This window comes from Copidosoma floridanum, unplaced genomic scaffold (genome assembly GCF_036245765.1).
Source record: "Copidosoma floridanum isolate Cflo_tuat_1 unplaced genomic scaffold, Cflo_Japanese_pri ptg000016l, whole genome shotgun sequence".
Classification (NCBI taxonomy): Eukaryota; Metazoa; Arthropoda; class Insecta; order Hymenoptera; family Encyrtidae; genus Copidosoma; species Copidosoma floridanum.
Window position 1 is genome coordinate 7184674 of NW_028321893.1, and position 16624 is coordinate 7201297.

General features: G+C 34.8%; 1 pseudogene; it reads right to left on the reverse strand.

Annotated features, from left to right (window-relative positions):
* Positions 1–15491: 15491 nt before the first annotated feature.
* On the reverse strand, positions 15492–15852 carry LOC106641626 (histone H2A-like; annotated as a pseudogene).
* Positions 15853–16624: the final 772 nt, after the last annotated feature.

Here is a 16624-nt window from a genome sequence, read left to right on the forward strand (position 1 = left end):
TTTTGATGACTTTATGGAAAGAACCTTTTTTAATTTTGAAGATCGCGAGATATTGTTTCGAGAGGAATATTGACGGTTAGTGCGAGAAATTACTTCTAGTAAAGTTGATATGTAAAGTTTAAAGTTGTTAATCAACGATTTTATTATTTATTTTCCTTATTCATGGACAGTAATAGTGGCGATCATTTTATATTGGTGGAAATCACTGTTTTTAGTTTTAATCGGGTAAATTAGATTTTTTATATAAAAAAAAATTTTATTATTTTATATACTATATTATACATGTGCATATGATAATCTTATCATGAATTTATACTTTGTAAATTGGAATGTGATATTAGTTTGAAGTAAAGTTTGTAAGAAGAAAATGTAAGAAGACTTGATCAAATTTATCTGTATTAGCCTATACTTTTATATATCTGTGCTTATTTTCAAGCCTATTTTTTATTCTTTTTTTTTTTTTTTAATTAATGTATTTTATTTTAACATCACTTAATTTATCAGATATTTAATAAATTAATAGTGGCTTTGTATCGGCAAATAATCATCTGTCGTTCTATCGGGAATTGGTGGTGCTAGATTTTTCACAATTTTTCGTACTTTTTTCGGAGTATTGTGTCGCGTTATAAAAATTTGAAGCTCATTTAATCTACTCGGTTGAGCTCTATTTACAAATTGTGGTGAATAAGTGGATTTTTTATTTTATTTTGAAATGCATCATAATCAAATTGAGGCAATGACTAATGCAACAATTAAATTTACGATTAGACTTCCAAAAATTATTGCTGTATTTCCATAGTTTATTTGTTTTCTTATTGCTATATCATCTAGGGTTTTCTCCATTCTACTTAACGCTATTGTTTCATTCGACTCTGCCCATTTATTTATTTCAGTTCTTTCTTCCTCTTGTAGATTTAGAGTGAAGTTATTATCACCGATTTTGATTGTTTTGATATCAGGGAGGTTCAATAAATTTGCTTAACTGTAGGGAATCTGTTATCGATAGTAGTAAGTCTCTGTCAATTCTAGTGTTGTGATTCCATAAGGGGTGTAGCCGAGAGCATGAGCAATACAGTTACTGATGATCGTTAGTATTCTCGTACCTTGTATTTTAATTTCAGTTGGTTGTGTGATTGAAGGATTACTTCCACACAAAGCTTGTACCGTGGTAGTATTTTGTGCAGAATATAACCATTGTTTAGTGGTTTTTATTACTATCCAATAAATTTCGGTTGACTTATATAATGCTGTTTGACAAGTTTTTCATGCTCCTGTTGATGGGTTTATGAATAAAGAGAGTTTGGTAAGAATATTTTTAGTATCTTTGGAAATAGGCATATCTGGTCAGCAATATAAAATCTTCTTATCTCTAATGCAATTATTCAAAAATTTTTCATCGGTAAGCAAAAAGTTTTAAAGATTATTGCTTACGATCAGATTACTACGTCAGGTCTTAATGTTGCCATTTCCTTTTAAATCTGAGTGTAAATTTCTTGAAACTATAATCAAAAGCATGGTATAATAACTGCATTGTTTTTTTCATATTAACATAAAACTTAGTTTAAGTGCTAATCTTTCTTCTATCATTACTGCGTTTACTGTCGACAGTGCGTGCAGGCGTTCAAGTGATACGGTTAAATCGTCCCATGGTAGCGTATACTTTATTTCGTATGAATTACTTTTATTACAAATTTTTGATAATTGTTCGATTTGTTTCATTAGCAGACGTAGGTGTCATTGAGACGTGCTTTCTACTGCACTATTAAACGTTTTGTAGGAATTTAGTATAAAAAATAGTGATTTTTCTAAAGATTAAGTCCATTCTAATACTTTTATTTCACAATCGATTTTCCTGTTATCATTATCTAATCAGCACGCTTCTTCGGTTAAGCTTTCCAAATTTTTATAACTTTTTCATTATGTCTTCCGTTTTTTTCTGACTCTATATAAATTTTTTGAGATTTAAGCGTACAATATAAGTATGTTTTCTTTCTATATATGATATTGTTCGTGTAGGGTTATAAAGATTGTTTATATCCACATTTATTTTATCCTGATCATCCGCATCCATAGATCCAAATAATTTTTTCGAAATCCACCCCACGAATTCTAGTGGTGCTCGTCTCATTATCATGTTGCTAGGAATAACTTTAACTATATTGTTGGAGCTTGTTTCTTTACTATGTATTTGTATTTCTGGTGCAAAAAAAAAGTTTTACATCTTCGTATGTTGATTTTGTTAAACAAGTCATATTATTTAACGTGTTTCTTAGTATTGAATTTTTGCATTCTTGATTTTCAAGTACTCGAGTACACTGTTCAAATACAGTATCTAGCTGTTCATGGAGTTCAGTTTGGTCTTTAATGCTACGAAAATCGAACGTCATAGTAACGTGCCATTCGGTTCGAAATAGTCTGACTTCGTTAATGTATTTATAATATATACCTGGATTATTTACTAAGAGCATGTTGTCGTAAGGTTTTTCAGATATCTCTTTTTTGCTCTTTTTTGCTGTTGTTGGAGTCATAAACATCATAATTTTTTGCTTTTTATTATACAAGGCCTTAGTGTTAGCAGAAACAGACAGGCAATGTTTTTAGTCAACATATTGATCGGAGTAATCTGCAACAACAATTTTTAAAAATTTCTTTGCTTCTTTTTTCATAGGTAGCAACGTTTTACTTTGTCAATATGTTTGTTAATTATTCTTCCATTTCCCGATTTTAATATGATGTTATTATTACTATGTATTTCTTTAATTTTAAAAATTCCGATATAAAATCTATCTTATTTTCCTTTTCGGGGTTCTTTGAGCACATAGACTGTCATTACAACTTCCAAGTTCTGTGGCTTTGACTTATTGGTCACTAGCATATAAGCTGTATGTTTCTCACTTGAATTCGTCTGGAAGTGGATTTGGAGAACGCGCCTGTCTACCAAAGACAAGTTTGAAAGGTGTAAAGCCTGTTGCTGAATGCACAGAAGTATTATACTCATGCATTCTAGAAAGAACCATTTTATCCCAATCATTTTTGTTTCTAGCGTTAGTTCTCAAGAAATTTTTTAACATAGCGTGGCTTCTATCGAATAAACTATTTGATTGTGGGTGATATGCACTAGTGAAAGCTAAACGGAATCCATAAATTTTTGATACTTCTGTCAATACTTGATAAATGAAACTTTTTGATCTGTCACTGAGAAAAATTCTAGGAATGTCGAAAGTTGAAACAAAATATCTTGATAACATATCGACAATAGTTATTGCTTGTATAATAGAAACAAGAACAGCAATAAAAAATTTTTTAAGTAAACACTGCATTGTTAAAATATGCTTATTTCCGGATGTACTTTGTAGGAAAGGACTTACTGTATCTATTGCGACCTTGTTAAATACTTCTGATGGTGTTTCAGTAATTACCATAGGTTTTCTAGTTTTTGTGTGGACTAATTTTTTTTCCTGGTAAATTTTACATTTTTTTATGTATTCAGCAATGTCGTTGCGCATTCCCTTTCAATAATATTTTTATCTCATTTCTCTGTAAGTTTTTACTACTTCTCTATGACTTCCGAATAAGCTTATATGACATTCAACTAATTTTTTCTTTCTATCTTTTATGGTTAGATAAGAACATGCGTGAAAACAAATTTTTACTGTAAGGGAAAGGTGACGTAATTCTTCGTATAAAATTGATGGCATTACTTCTCTAGGGAAATTATCGGTGAGTTCAACTTTCTTACAAACACAAGGGGTGTTAATTTCCTTTACTGATATTCCATCTGCAAGATTTTTAAAGCAGGTTTGTAAAATGCTAGGTTTTATTTCATCAGTAAAGTTTTTGTTTGCAACTAGTGAAAATATGTAGCGACTTTGATTTTTTATAGTAATAAAATCTCCCAATTTTGGTTAAACATCTAATAATTCTTCTTTTGATAAAGCTTCTATATCTAATAGTAGTTAATTGTTTATTGATTTTAAATCTACAATTTCAGAAATAAAATGGATGTAGTTATCCTTTGTGCAAGTTAAATTTTTACGAGAACTTAAAAATGGTTATTTACTTGTTTTATAAGTTATATTAGAGGGATTCCAACGGGACGTTTATTTCTTGTTACATTTCCGCTACGAGATAAGTTCCAATTTTGCTGTATGGGTTCTAATCCTGCTGTATGGCTTGTTTGTAGTAAAATGTTTTGATTGAAAGTTTTCTTGGTATCGTAACCAATTTTATTTTCTATGTTTTCCGATTGAGAAGGGTTCTTGTCTCTTTCTTTATTACTATTTTTATCTATAGGTGATAAACTTCTCTTAATTTAATTGGAGATTTTGCTCTTATGGGATTTCCATTTGCAATACATTCGTTCATTGTTTCATTGATCTATTCATTTACTACAGTAGAAGGAATTAAATTAGGTAACAATGGACGTGAATTTATTTGTTCTTGATTTGAGTAACTGCCATTATGACGTTCGGTATAGGATGTAGGTAGAGATTGAATTTTTCCAAGAATGCTTTTACTTCGTATTTCATTTTTCTTATCGTAACCATCCCACTATAATGAGTTTTAGTTCCATTCTTTAATAAATCTTTCTTTGTCGCAATCTCAATTAATTTAAGTGTTATTTCTTGAATTGGATAACTGCTCTTTATTTTTATTTTATATTGTTTGCTTGGTCTTGTACAGAGCGTCGAAAAGTAGATTGAAATTTTGGTTTTATAGTAGTTGAATTTAAAAATTTTTCATCAGAAGAAGTAGAGTCTTCATCTTGTTGAAATGATACAGATTTTTGATTAACGGCATTGGCTCGGGATGTACTGGGTTTGATTAGAATATTAGTTTGTTTCAGTAAAAAACATACATTTTTTTATTACTCCTTCAATTTCACTGATTTCCGAATTTTCGTCACTTGAGTTTTTCGTTATATTCTGAAGGGTCTCTTCTTCAAGTGCATTTATTAAGCTTGGCATAAATGATCGCTCTTGTAATGTGGGTCGCTTAACTGTGAAGTAGACGCGGTTTCGGGTTCAGATGACGAGTCTTGTATTTGAGCTCTTGGTGTTTCTTCTCTTCATCTCACTTTCAATCTCTCCACTATTGTAGGTGCAGTTAATTCACCCTTTCCACCTTCTATACCCCGAGGTACTTTTAATATAATACATGTATCTTTAGGTTTTTTTTTCTTACTTTAGGTGCTGATTGTATGCTTTCAATGGTATCGGGATAAGAAAGATTGGTTTTTGACATATTTTGGCGAGCTATCGAAGTTTTTGTTTGTTTAGGTTTTATAGGTAGCAAACGAGCTTTTAATGATATTTCTCCGTCTGAAGAATTATCCTTATCACTTTCGTCTTCATTCCATTCTATTGGATTTCTTGATAAGGCGTCCGCGTTTGTATTGAGTCTACCAGGTTTGTACTCACAAGTATAGCTATAACCTCGAAGTTTGGCTCTCAATCTATTGAGCTTACTCACAGGATCTTTGATAGACTCAATCCAGGATACTGGTTTATGATTTCCGTAAACCGTAAATTTTCTGCCATATAAGTAATGGCGAAAATATTGGACTGCTACAACCACTGCTAAGCATTCTTTTTTCATTGTAGACTGATTTCTTTTAGCCTTATTTAAAGTTTTTGACGCATACGCAATTGGGTGGTCTTTTCTTGGTTCTCCTTGGCTTAATACTGCCGCAATAGCTATATTAGATGCGTCTGTTGTTAATATGAATGGCTTATTGAAATCGACGCAAGCTAACACAGGTGCCTTGCATAATATTCTGCTTAAGTCTTCAAAGCTTTTTTGCTGAGTATGTTTCCACTCAAATTTCTTTCCTTTCCTTAACAAGGACGTTAAAGGCTCTGCGATTTCTGCAAAATTTTTGACGAAACGACGGTAATAGTTTGCTCATCCTAAAAACTGTCTAATATTCGTTTGATTTTTTGGTTTCAGAAATTTTTTAACAGCTTCAAATTTTTTAAAATCTTGTTTGACTTCATAGTTTTCTATTTTATGTCCTTAATTAGTTACTTCGGGCATTAATAATTCACATTTGTCAAGTTGTGATTTTAATTTTTATTTCGAAAGTTTTTCAAATGAATGAGCAATTTTTGTCACACGATCTATCACAGTTTTTGAACATACAATTATGTCATTAAGAAATATAAATAGCTTAATGCCTTGCAGTTCTGATAAAATTACGTCCATTAGTCGTTGAAAATGTTGCAGGTGCATTGTATAGACCACATGGCATTTCTGCATATTCATAATGGCCGTTAGGTGTGCTAAAAGCAGTTTTATGTCTATCTGCAGGATCAACTTCTATTTGATGGAAGTTACTCCCTAGATTAAAAACGTAGAAATAATTTGATCCTTCGATTTGCTCTTATAGTTCAATAATGTTTGGTAGTGGATAAGCATCAGGGATAGTTTTTTCGTTTAGTTTACGGTAATCTTTTACTAATCTGTATCTTTTTGTTCCATCAGGTCTTTCTTTTATGGGTACTATCCAAAGAGGACTCATGAAAGGGCTGTTTAATTTTATAATTGAACCGTCAGCTAATAACTTTTCTATTTGAGTTTTAATTTATTGGTGTAGTGATAAAGGGTAGCGGTATTGTTTGACATATACAAGTATACAGGACGGTCGTCTGTCATAGGTATTTTATGTGTCATAATAGAAGTAGGAGGAGCCAGGTGGCTTGGAATGTAAAATAATAAGGGTCATTTTCTTCAATTTTTCTCATTTCTGATAAAATGGTTTTTTGTAAGGAGGTCTTTTTAGCTTATACATTATAAATTCAGTGCGATCTGCTCTATTGTTTAAATCGTTTTCTTCAAAATCAGTGTCGAAGAAGTCTTCAGATTCTATGACATCAAACGGCACAAGTTCTAGATCGGGTATTTCTATTTTTATCGGGTCATCTCTTGTATTTATAGCTATCGTATAACAGTGACCTTTTTTGCAATGTACTACCACCCCGCCTATATACACTCCGGGTACAGTAGTAATTCTACGAAGATACGTGAGGCCGGTGATCTCGTTTCTAGTTGGTAATCACGTGGAGGTGTGCGTATTTTATCTTCATTGTGAAATGGAATAATAAATTTTTGAAAAGTTGATTCGAAATTTTAATTAGTTTTCAATTTTAAGGGTTTTTCTTATTTTATTATTAATTTTATAGAATTGATTTTATCATCTTGGTATGGAAAAGGTATAGGTTCAATTGGTCTGCTTTCGACTATTAATGCATTTAATCCATAATCAATTCTAGCGCTTTCTTGTATAAAGAACAGATCTCCCAAAATACATTGATCTTGTTTGCAAAGCTCTGTAGATTTCATTGCCATTATTAATTTCGGACGCGTCATCGGATTCAAACTCACAGTCACGTCCAACCAGCAAGTTTCGTTCTCGTTTTTTGTAGAATAAAGGCGAAAGTCTCGGTATCGTTCTTGATTATAATTTTGGTTCTGTTTTTGGTTGTAGTATTGAAATGTAGCTTGTTGATGGTAAGCATAGCCTTGAGTATGAGGATAGGGATAATACATTTGTGGGTAGTTAGGTGGATAAAAGGGTGGTGGTTGAAAATATGGAAGTTCTTTGAAATTTGGAGGGCAATAATAGCAATTCGGTTGATTATTCTAGGGTGGTGATGGTGTACGGCTTTGTGGAGAAGTACTTGATCGTCGTTGAGGTGCGTAGCTAAATGTGAGATGTACAATTTTTCGATCATACTCGTCAAATTTTGGTTGAGTCATCTTGACACCATTTTTATCGTAGGTATGCTGGAAAAAATTTCTATTGTGGGTCAATGGGTCATTAAATCTGACGTTTTTTTTTAATGGTCGTTGTGTAAAGACAGGAGTAAAGTTGACAGTCGAATTGAGTAAAGATAGGAACAGAAATTCTGGTAAACATCCCTGTAAACATACTTGGCCTTATTGTATACTGGTGGGAAAGTGCGTTTAGTAAGTAAAGCAGCTTGTGCTTCATGAATATTTTTGGGTTTCAAAAGTGCTATACTTAATTTCCACGAGTCAGGTAAACCATTAATAAACGTTTGTAGTGCAAATTTTTTGAGTTGTGGTTTTTGTGTTGTCTTGAGTTTTTCATCATTTAATTCAGTTGGGCTGTGAAGGTAGTTTCTGTAAGAGAAATTATTTTATGATAAAAATTACGAACTGTTTCATTTTGTTCCATTGTAGTATTTAAAAGTTCTGCCATGTTTTCATGATATGATTCGGTTGGTGAAAATTCTTGTTTTGGATGTTTTTTAAACTGATTAATTGGATGCTTTGGATGCAAAAATAGAACCTACTGCACTCTCTTAAGCTTTGGCTTGAACTCTAGAAATAACTGTGCGAATGTACAGAGGTTCTTGAGCGGCTGTTATGAGAGTTCTTACATTTTCTACATCTTGTAAAAAGACTTTTAAGGGAGTCGAGTATCCGTCATAAAAAGGTATGTGTTGACATGCTTGATTTATGCACATTAATAAATTAGTTGTACTAAATTCTTGTAAAGCATTTAAAAACTGTTATATAAGAGAGTTGTCCACTGACGAGTTTTCTCAACTATTTCTGGGAATTTTTTTAAATTTTTTTTTCTGATTTAATAATTTACAATTTATTTAATTAATGATAGTAATTTAAAAAAATTTTTTTTTTAACAAAACTAAGATTTTGAAGAACACATAAGGGATGCCAATTTGTTATGACTGGACTTGTTCAGAGTATGGTCTTAACTATTTTTTTTGAGTTTTCTTCGTGGGTCTCTTAGGATTCAGCTTGTGAGCTCAATTTGTTTTTATATATTAAATACTAATCTTTATTTAAACAATATGGATAATTTTTATAAATGTCTTTCTTTATTACAGCAATTTAAAAATAATTTGTTCTTTTAAATACAATTTAATCAGGTAACTTTCACAAGCTTCGGTGTTAATTTTATCACCGATAAATAACTTACATCTATAACTTATTGTTCTTACTGCTGCTTCGGAGCTCCCTAATGCTTCGTGCGGTAACCGTAAGTGCTTCCTTAAACTAAACAAATGAGTTCGTGGCAAGTAGGATGTTGCAATTTTTGCTTTTTCTCCTATCGCCGAAACCACTTTCGACGGGCCTCCTTTGCTGTACTTCGCTCCTTAGCGTAGTCCGATACTATTGATGTTCTCGATACGCACTCGAGTTGCCTCAGCCAACACGTTATGCTTTACGTGTAAAAGGTACTCACAAGTCACGAGAGTCAAGAGTGGACTTAAACTTTAGAACAAAGGTGACAGATGTAAAGAGAGCGATTTTTCCTCTTACTGGTGCATTTTCATAGCATCAGAGTGAGTAAAAAAGGCCTTTGGTTAAATTAGGTTAACCAATGAGCGATGTTCTTGCGGACTGCGTTGACAGTTGCACGATGATGTTACATGTTATGATTTGACAAATTAGGAAATAACAATACAACAGTACTGTCGCATCTTTCTGACAAGTGCGATTAAGTTTTTAGGTCAGTGATGATGAAAGCTTGCATCAGCAGTATAAGAACACCAAATACAAGTTCAGTTGAGATAGTCAACTTACAAGTTTTGAAATGAATCCTTCTGAGGATCTTACAATCAATTTTGAATATAATGGAGTAACGTGTTAATTACAAATTTTGAGTTAGTATGCATTATGTAACAAGGTAAATCTGGCCTCCAGCCTCATGCTGCTCTAGCTGACACAACGCGTATGACGTCACACCGGCAAAGGCTTGCCTTCCCAGAATTGCTTTTTTGTTTTGGCTCGTGGAAAAAGGAGAAAAGGACGACGAGACGTGGGGTACAGCAGCAACAGCAAAGAAAGAATAAGAGTGAGCGCGCGCATTACTGTTCGGGCCCCAGCGGTGGCCCTCGGGTATGAGAGAGAGAGAAAGAAAAGGGGCCAAGATGTATGCGCTGCGATTGCAGCAGGACGGGCTGATGCAGTCTCGAGTAAAGAGCCATCGTGAGCGGAGAGTGCTAGCTGAGTTAATTTTTTTCCTATCCGAGGGAGAGAAAGTGTGTGACTGACTCGTTTTAGAAGGAAAAGGAGATCGTGTGCGTCACTATTCTTCCTTCCTTTTCGGTGTGCGAATCCGAGGTCACGAAAAGAAAGGGAGAGAGATCAGGATAGAGACGACGCTGCTGTGCCCATGCCCCAGGATACCGGCCTTCTCGGTAGAGAGAGAGAGAGAAAGGGAGGATTCAAACGAGAGGAAAGGAGAGAGATCCGAAGGACTATCCACGACCAGAAAACCACCAGGCTGCTCAAGCCCCAGCGAGACGCCGATACGCCACCTGCACAAGTTTGCGGAGCCGTAAGGTATCGTATCTTTCCGCCCCCCTTTTTCGTGCGTCGTGCTAAGGCTCGCGAGCGCCAGTGAAACGCTGGAACGAGGTCCAGAAAAAAGGAGAGGACTGGGAGAGTGAATGAAAAAGAAGGTAAGGGTGTACGAGCGTAAGTAAGAGAGAGAGAGAGAGTGAGAGAGAGAGATAGTGAGAGAGAGAGAGAGTGAGAGAGAGAGAGAAAGAGAACCGGGACTAGGGATAAAAGAGGACAAGGGTAAGGTTACCAGGAGACAGAGAGAGTGCGAGAAAGAGAGAGAGAGAGAGAGTGCGAAGAAAATTCAACCAGACGAGAAGGAAAGGGCAAGGGGAGAAGAGAGTAAGGTTGTTTAGTTAGCAGGGAAGGGACATGGGCGTGCGCGAGTGTGTGAGTGCGTACGTGACGTGGCCAGGACCACGTTAGGGCAGCGGCTCCTCCTGGTCTCAGGATCTCAAACGTGCGCTCGCGGTTCGCGTAGCAAGGCGGAACTGCTGTAGCATTGTCAAGAAGTTATTTTGTACCACGGGGCAAAGAGTTTGATTAAACAACTTTCTAAAAACTAAAAGTGATTAAGTCCCCTTTATTCTTTTTTTCCTTAGAAGGAGAGAAATTCTGCGCAGACCCCCCTTCTTTATTACAGGTTCAGAAATCCAGAGGACGAGGAACTACAAGGACACGGACGAGACGCGTAACGTCTGCGGCTTCGGTAGCCCCCTTCTTTTTTTCCTTTTCCCGCTTTACAGGTATAGAAATGCAGCGTGACAATTATCAGAATCTAACAATTAACAAGCAAGTAACTATTCATTCATACATACATGCATTTTTACAACGAGGCTGGCCGTATTCTATGTCAGCATATCATTAAGCTTATACACACACGCGCACACATAAATGACGTACGAGCTCCTCTTATCATATGAGCTTGCTTTATATTTACAATACGTCTTATCTGAATTTGACAGATGGATAGCTTTTAGTTATAATGTTATTCCCATCAATTCGGGATGTAACACATAAATAGCATAGCATCACTGTAACTATGCCAATACACACATGTATTATATGGGTATGTTGGTATGTATGTTTCTTACCTTTAAAAACAAGAAAAAAATGCTGTATTTCGAAAGAGAAGCGAAATTGGCTAAAAACAACAATTTTTACGTATTTTTTAAAGAACAACTACATGATCGAGGTGCACAAATACAGAGGGGTTAAACTTTGCACAAACGTAAACTCAATTATTTTCTTTTTCAACTGTATCTTGAAAAAAACAGGTAAAAAAAAAATTTTCTTCTGTGCCGTGTATAAAAAATTATGATGGAGATTTACAAAATTTTCGAAAAATTGTTGTCATTACATAACTTCTCGAAATTCTTAAAAAATTAATTACTTTGAAAGGAAGCCAGATAGGCCAAAAATAATTCCAGGTATAGAAAATAATTATAAAGATGCAAAAATATATGTTACATATAATTATACAAACAAATGTCATAACTCCAAAAATAATAAGTCATATCTCGAAAGCAAAGCTCCATATTTCAGCTATAAATTGATTTATTTTTTATTTTCTGATCAATCATTTATTATAAGAATAATTGACACGTGACCAAAATCCATATTATTTTTATTATTATTATTATTTATTTTGAGATTAGTAGAAGTTAGTTATAGGCACGGATAAATTTTAATACTAAATTATAAATAATCATAGAAAACAAATTTAATGAAAAATTAACAAACAACAACTTCACCATGGAAAATTGCTATAAGTTTATTGTTTTTCTTAATTTTAATCAGATAAGTAGAGTGGATTATTTTACTGGTATGGTAGCCAAAATTAAAGAAAATTTATATTTGTTGGATACAATGATTCCAACAAGAATTAATTAGCAAACATGGAAGTACTTAGAATGCGCGAATCATGCGTAACACAAGTACATGTATTTTATGCATGCCCGTGCTCAAATACGGAATAATAATACAATTTTTAGTTTAATAAAATTTGAGTTGGAAGTTTCATTTCTGCCAGGGGGTTCTGAGACCCACACCTGGTCGTTTTTTTTAATTAACAAATATTACACAACTACGCACAGACCACAATCCAACGGTAGCATTGAACGAATGCACCATACAATAACTAAGTATCTGAAAGCGTATTGCAAAAATCGGAAGGATTGGATCAATTGGTTAGACCTTTGCAAGCACGCATATAACACCATGGTGCATGAAAGACACACACCACATGAACTAGTCAGAAGAAGGGTGAGAACTCTTACCGAGCCTTGTTTAACGCTCTAAAAACACAGATACAAATGAATACATTAAGAACTTATCAAAAATACTGCAAGATTTGCAGAGTATCGTAGCCATGAGTTGGGCATACTCAAAATTGCGCACCAAATATTTATACGACATGAAAGCAAGTTCTTAACACTCCAGAGTAGGGGAAGCAGTACTCTTGCTAAAAGAGCGACACAGAAATAAGTTTGATGCACAAAATATTGGACCTTACAAAATGATAGGATTAGATTACGGCTCAAACAGGGTCAAGCTTCAAAAAGGGGGAGAATTAAAAGTGTCTCACATAGACGAGTGGCTTCTCTTCTGTCACCACCAATTAACTCAGAGTATGTCTTTCTTTTTTTTGCCACGCTCAGACGCAAAAAAAGAAGGACACAAACACACACATCCTTTATCGCACAGGCACTTATTCGTTTTTATTAGAAACCAGAAATAAATTCGATGCACAATATGTAGGATCTTATGAAATCATAGGATTAGACTACGGCTCACACAGGGTCAAGCTTCAAAAAGAGGAAGAATTAAAAGTTTCTCACATAGATAAAAGCAGACGAGTGGCTACCCTTTTGTCACCACTAATTAACACAGAGTATGTCTTCCTTCTTTTTGCGGCTCTTAGACGCAAAAGAAGGAAGGTACAAACACATATATACGTCGTCGCACAGGCACTTAACCATTTTTGTTCTGAGTATTACCACTAATACGTAAAACAAGATTATGAATTTAAACAAGCATGAGACACAATTTACAGACATTATCCCATACTACATTCCACAACCTGTCAGCAAATTATGAGCAATAAATTATATTCCCAGCTAAGCAATTTTTTTTGTGGCCCTCAGATTCAAAAAGAAGAGCTTAGTGCAAACAAATAGTTAAAAAAAAAATTGTTTCCTGAAAAAAAAGGAAAAAAATCAACTTAAACTACAGACCGTATTGTGGTTATAAGGCACATATTATTATGAAAAAAAAACCCTGAAGGCTTAATAGAATACAGGGAAATATAAGACTTACAATAAAGCATATATCACACCTGGCGATGTACAGTACGTCGTGAAAAGTTATCAAAAGAATTGACATAGCAAACATAATGACCAGAGGTGAGGACCTACTTCAGGCATGGAAGAATATGACTGAAAGATAGAATACCAGTCATATATATGAACAGCAGCTATTAAGCATACAGAGAACAATCAAATTAGGTATACAACAAGCTAACAGAGCGTTAGTAATGCTCTCAAGACAGAAAGGAAATAGTAACAAACGGAGACGCCGATCAGTCCTGCCCATCGTGAGGACAGGGTTAAAATGGTTGATCGCTACCATGGACGAAGAAAACAAAATACAATTAGAGCATACAATCTAGAAAAATTCTAAAGGAAATAAAATAAAATAAAGAAAGTCAAAAGCAGCAACATGGAAAGTGTCCTAGCAGACAACTTGCTTCAATCAACAGCCGTCATTCTAGGCAAGTACTGGCCAACATCAACAGACAACAGTAAAGCCAGCATGGACAACAACCCAAGAAGTAAGGACGAGCGTTTCAGGAGTCAATTGTGTAACGCGGCCATCTGATTCAACCAAAAATGCCTACGGAAACAAGACGGACAATAACACAAAAAAAAAAAAACAAGAAAGTTATAAATGAAAAGCCAGATGATGGATCTGTTAGTAGCGTGTCCACCTACCGATCTTTATGGCCATTGTTTGAATCCTACTGGGGACAACAATTTTTATTAATAAATGAGATTTTTTCTAAATAAAATTTGTACTTCAATAAATCTACCGATTCACCTACCGTTTTACTTTATAATATCAAAATAGCCATGTTTAAGCCCCTTAAGTAATAATAAATTAAGAAAAAAAAAATTTTTGTAGTTACAAGTGAACAAACGAGATAAAATCACAAGCAGAGCGATGTTATAAGCTCCTTAAGCCGCTCTCCAATATGTAAGGGACATTAGCACAACGGCCAGATACAACGTACAATAACGGAAATGAATCTAATCAAGCAGTTCAGCATCCTGTTTAGCCTAGTAGTTTATCTGCAAAATAAAGGGATAAATAGGATTCCAAACAAATAAAATACAGTAAAATATTAAATTTTTTTCATCCTTTATTTTTATCCAGTATTATAAGAATATTTCCGTTGAGGTATCTTTCCTCCTATATAGGTATCATATACATCAAGCCCAGAAGATAATATCCAGCTGGATTAGGAGCCCCTCACAGGCTCCAACCTCGATGTATACATAGAAAAAGGAGCTGTGACAAGGGCACCCAATCGTTTGACCTCTGGCATGGCCCGGCTCCACAGATCGGAAGACATCGGGACGACGAACACAAAACGTTCTGGAGGTCACAGGCTCACCTCTTTGGCCACCAGTAGTTGCACCTTTCCTTGCATTTGCAACAAAAAGGCCACCGGTCGCCCCTCAGGACAGGTGGTGACGAAGGTTACTGGCCCTTGTCAAAAATCCAATATAGTTCTATCGAAGACCGGCTTTGTAGAATCAGGAGCGAGCATAATCTCACACTGCCGGCGCACGTCTATAAAGCACCGAAACCCATACTGAAAAAATGGGGAGGAATTTTATTTAAACAAATGGTTTCGGAGAATAATATCTCTGAACAGTATTTAACAGGTTAAATCAACAAGGACACAAACCACTAAAAGTGGTGTCTACAGTCGAGTTCATATATAGATTCTCCAATCAGCAGTGACAAAAGTATAACCTGAGAACTGCCGTCATTCCAAAACTTTCTTCCAGAAAACAAGAAAAAAAAGCAATGTAAGTTCACCCGTATAGTTGTTGTTGAAAGTAAATTTAGATAATCTACGAGCTTGTCTAGGTCTTCTTAGGTAGAGGAACATCCTGGATGTTGGGAAAGACACCACCTTGGGCGATTGTTACTCCAGAGAGCAGCTTGTTTAATTCTTCGATATTGCGGATTGTTAGTTGGAAATGACGAGAGATGATTCTGGTCTGTTTGTTGTCGCGAGCTGCGTTGCCAACCAACTCGAGAACCTCAGCGGCCAATTACTCCATGACGGTGGCCAAGTATACAGGCGTACCAGCACTCACTCGTTCGGTGTAATTGCCTTTACGCAAAAGATGATGGATATGTTCTACGGGGAACTGGAGTCCAGCTCGAGTCAAACGAGTCTTGGACTTTGACCTTGCCACCACCTTTGCCACGTCCAGACATAATTTCAGTAGAGATTGAAAACTTTATCGACAAGCTATGTTACACAGTTACTGAACATAAATGTACTGTCATACTGTATTACTGTACATAAGTTCACCCATAAGTGCGGCCTGCATGCATGCAAACTTAACTTGAACGTCGTTGATGGTGCGGCGTTCCACGCAAAGGAGTGCAAACTAATCATTGGGATAAAAATATATATATCATCGTAAAACTGTAATAAATAAAAAGTGAAAAAGAGCAAGAGAGAGAAAATATGGTAAAATTTGAATAAGAAGATTACTTAAGCAATAAAGTATATTTTATTAAAATAACGCTTCGTGCAAACGTCGACTTAAGTGCATAATGGCCAAAGTAAATATATTAAACATTTGAAGAATTACGTAAGTAGCGATAATTTTACTACAAAACCTGTCATTACAATACGTATGTTCATCTGGTAAGAAATTAGCTTACGAATCATTAATCAATCAATTAAGTGTTTATTAAAAAAATAAGCAACAAAAAAAAAATAATATTAAAAAGTGGTGAGAAAAAAAAAAGATTATGAAAAAAGTATACATACAAAAAACCGATTGATGGACAGCTCAAAAACAGTGTAGTTGGGTCCAACATGCACTCGGCATATCATATTATACTTCAACGAGCAAACTTTAATGCTTGAAGTATGCCAGAACACTTAGAGGGTGATAAAGTCAGGCATCTACCACTCCCTTCTAGAAAGGGCGATATTTTACCAGCCTGTGTTACTTCAAGTCACCTTCTAATCCAC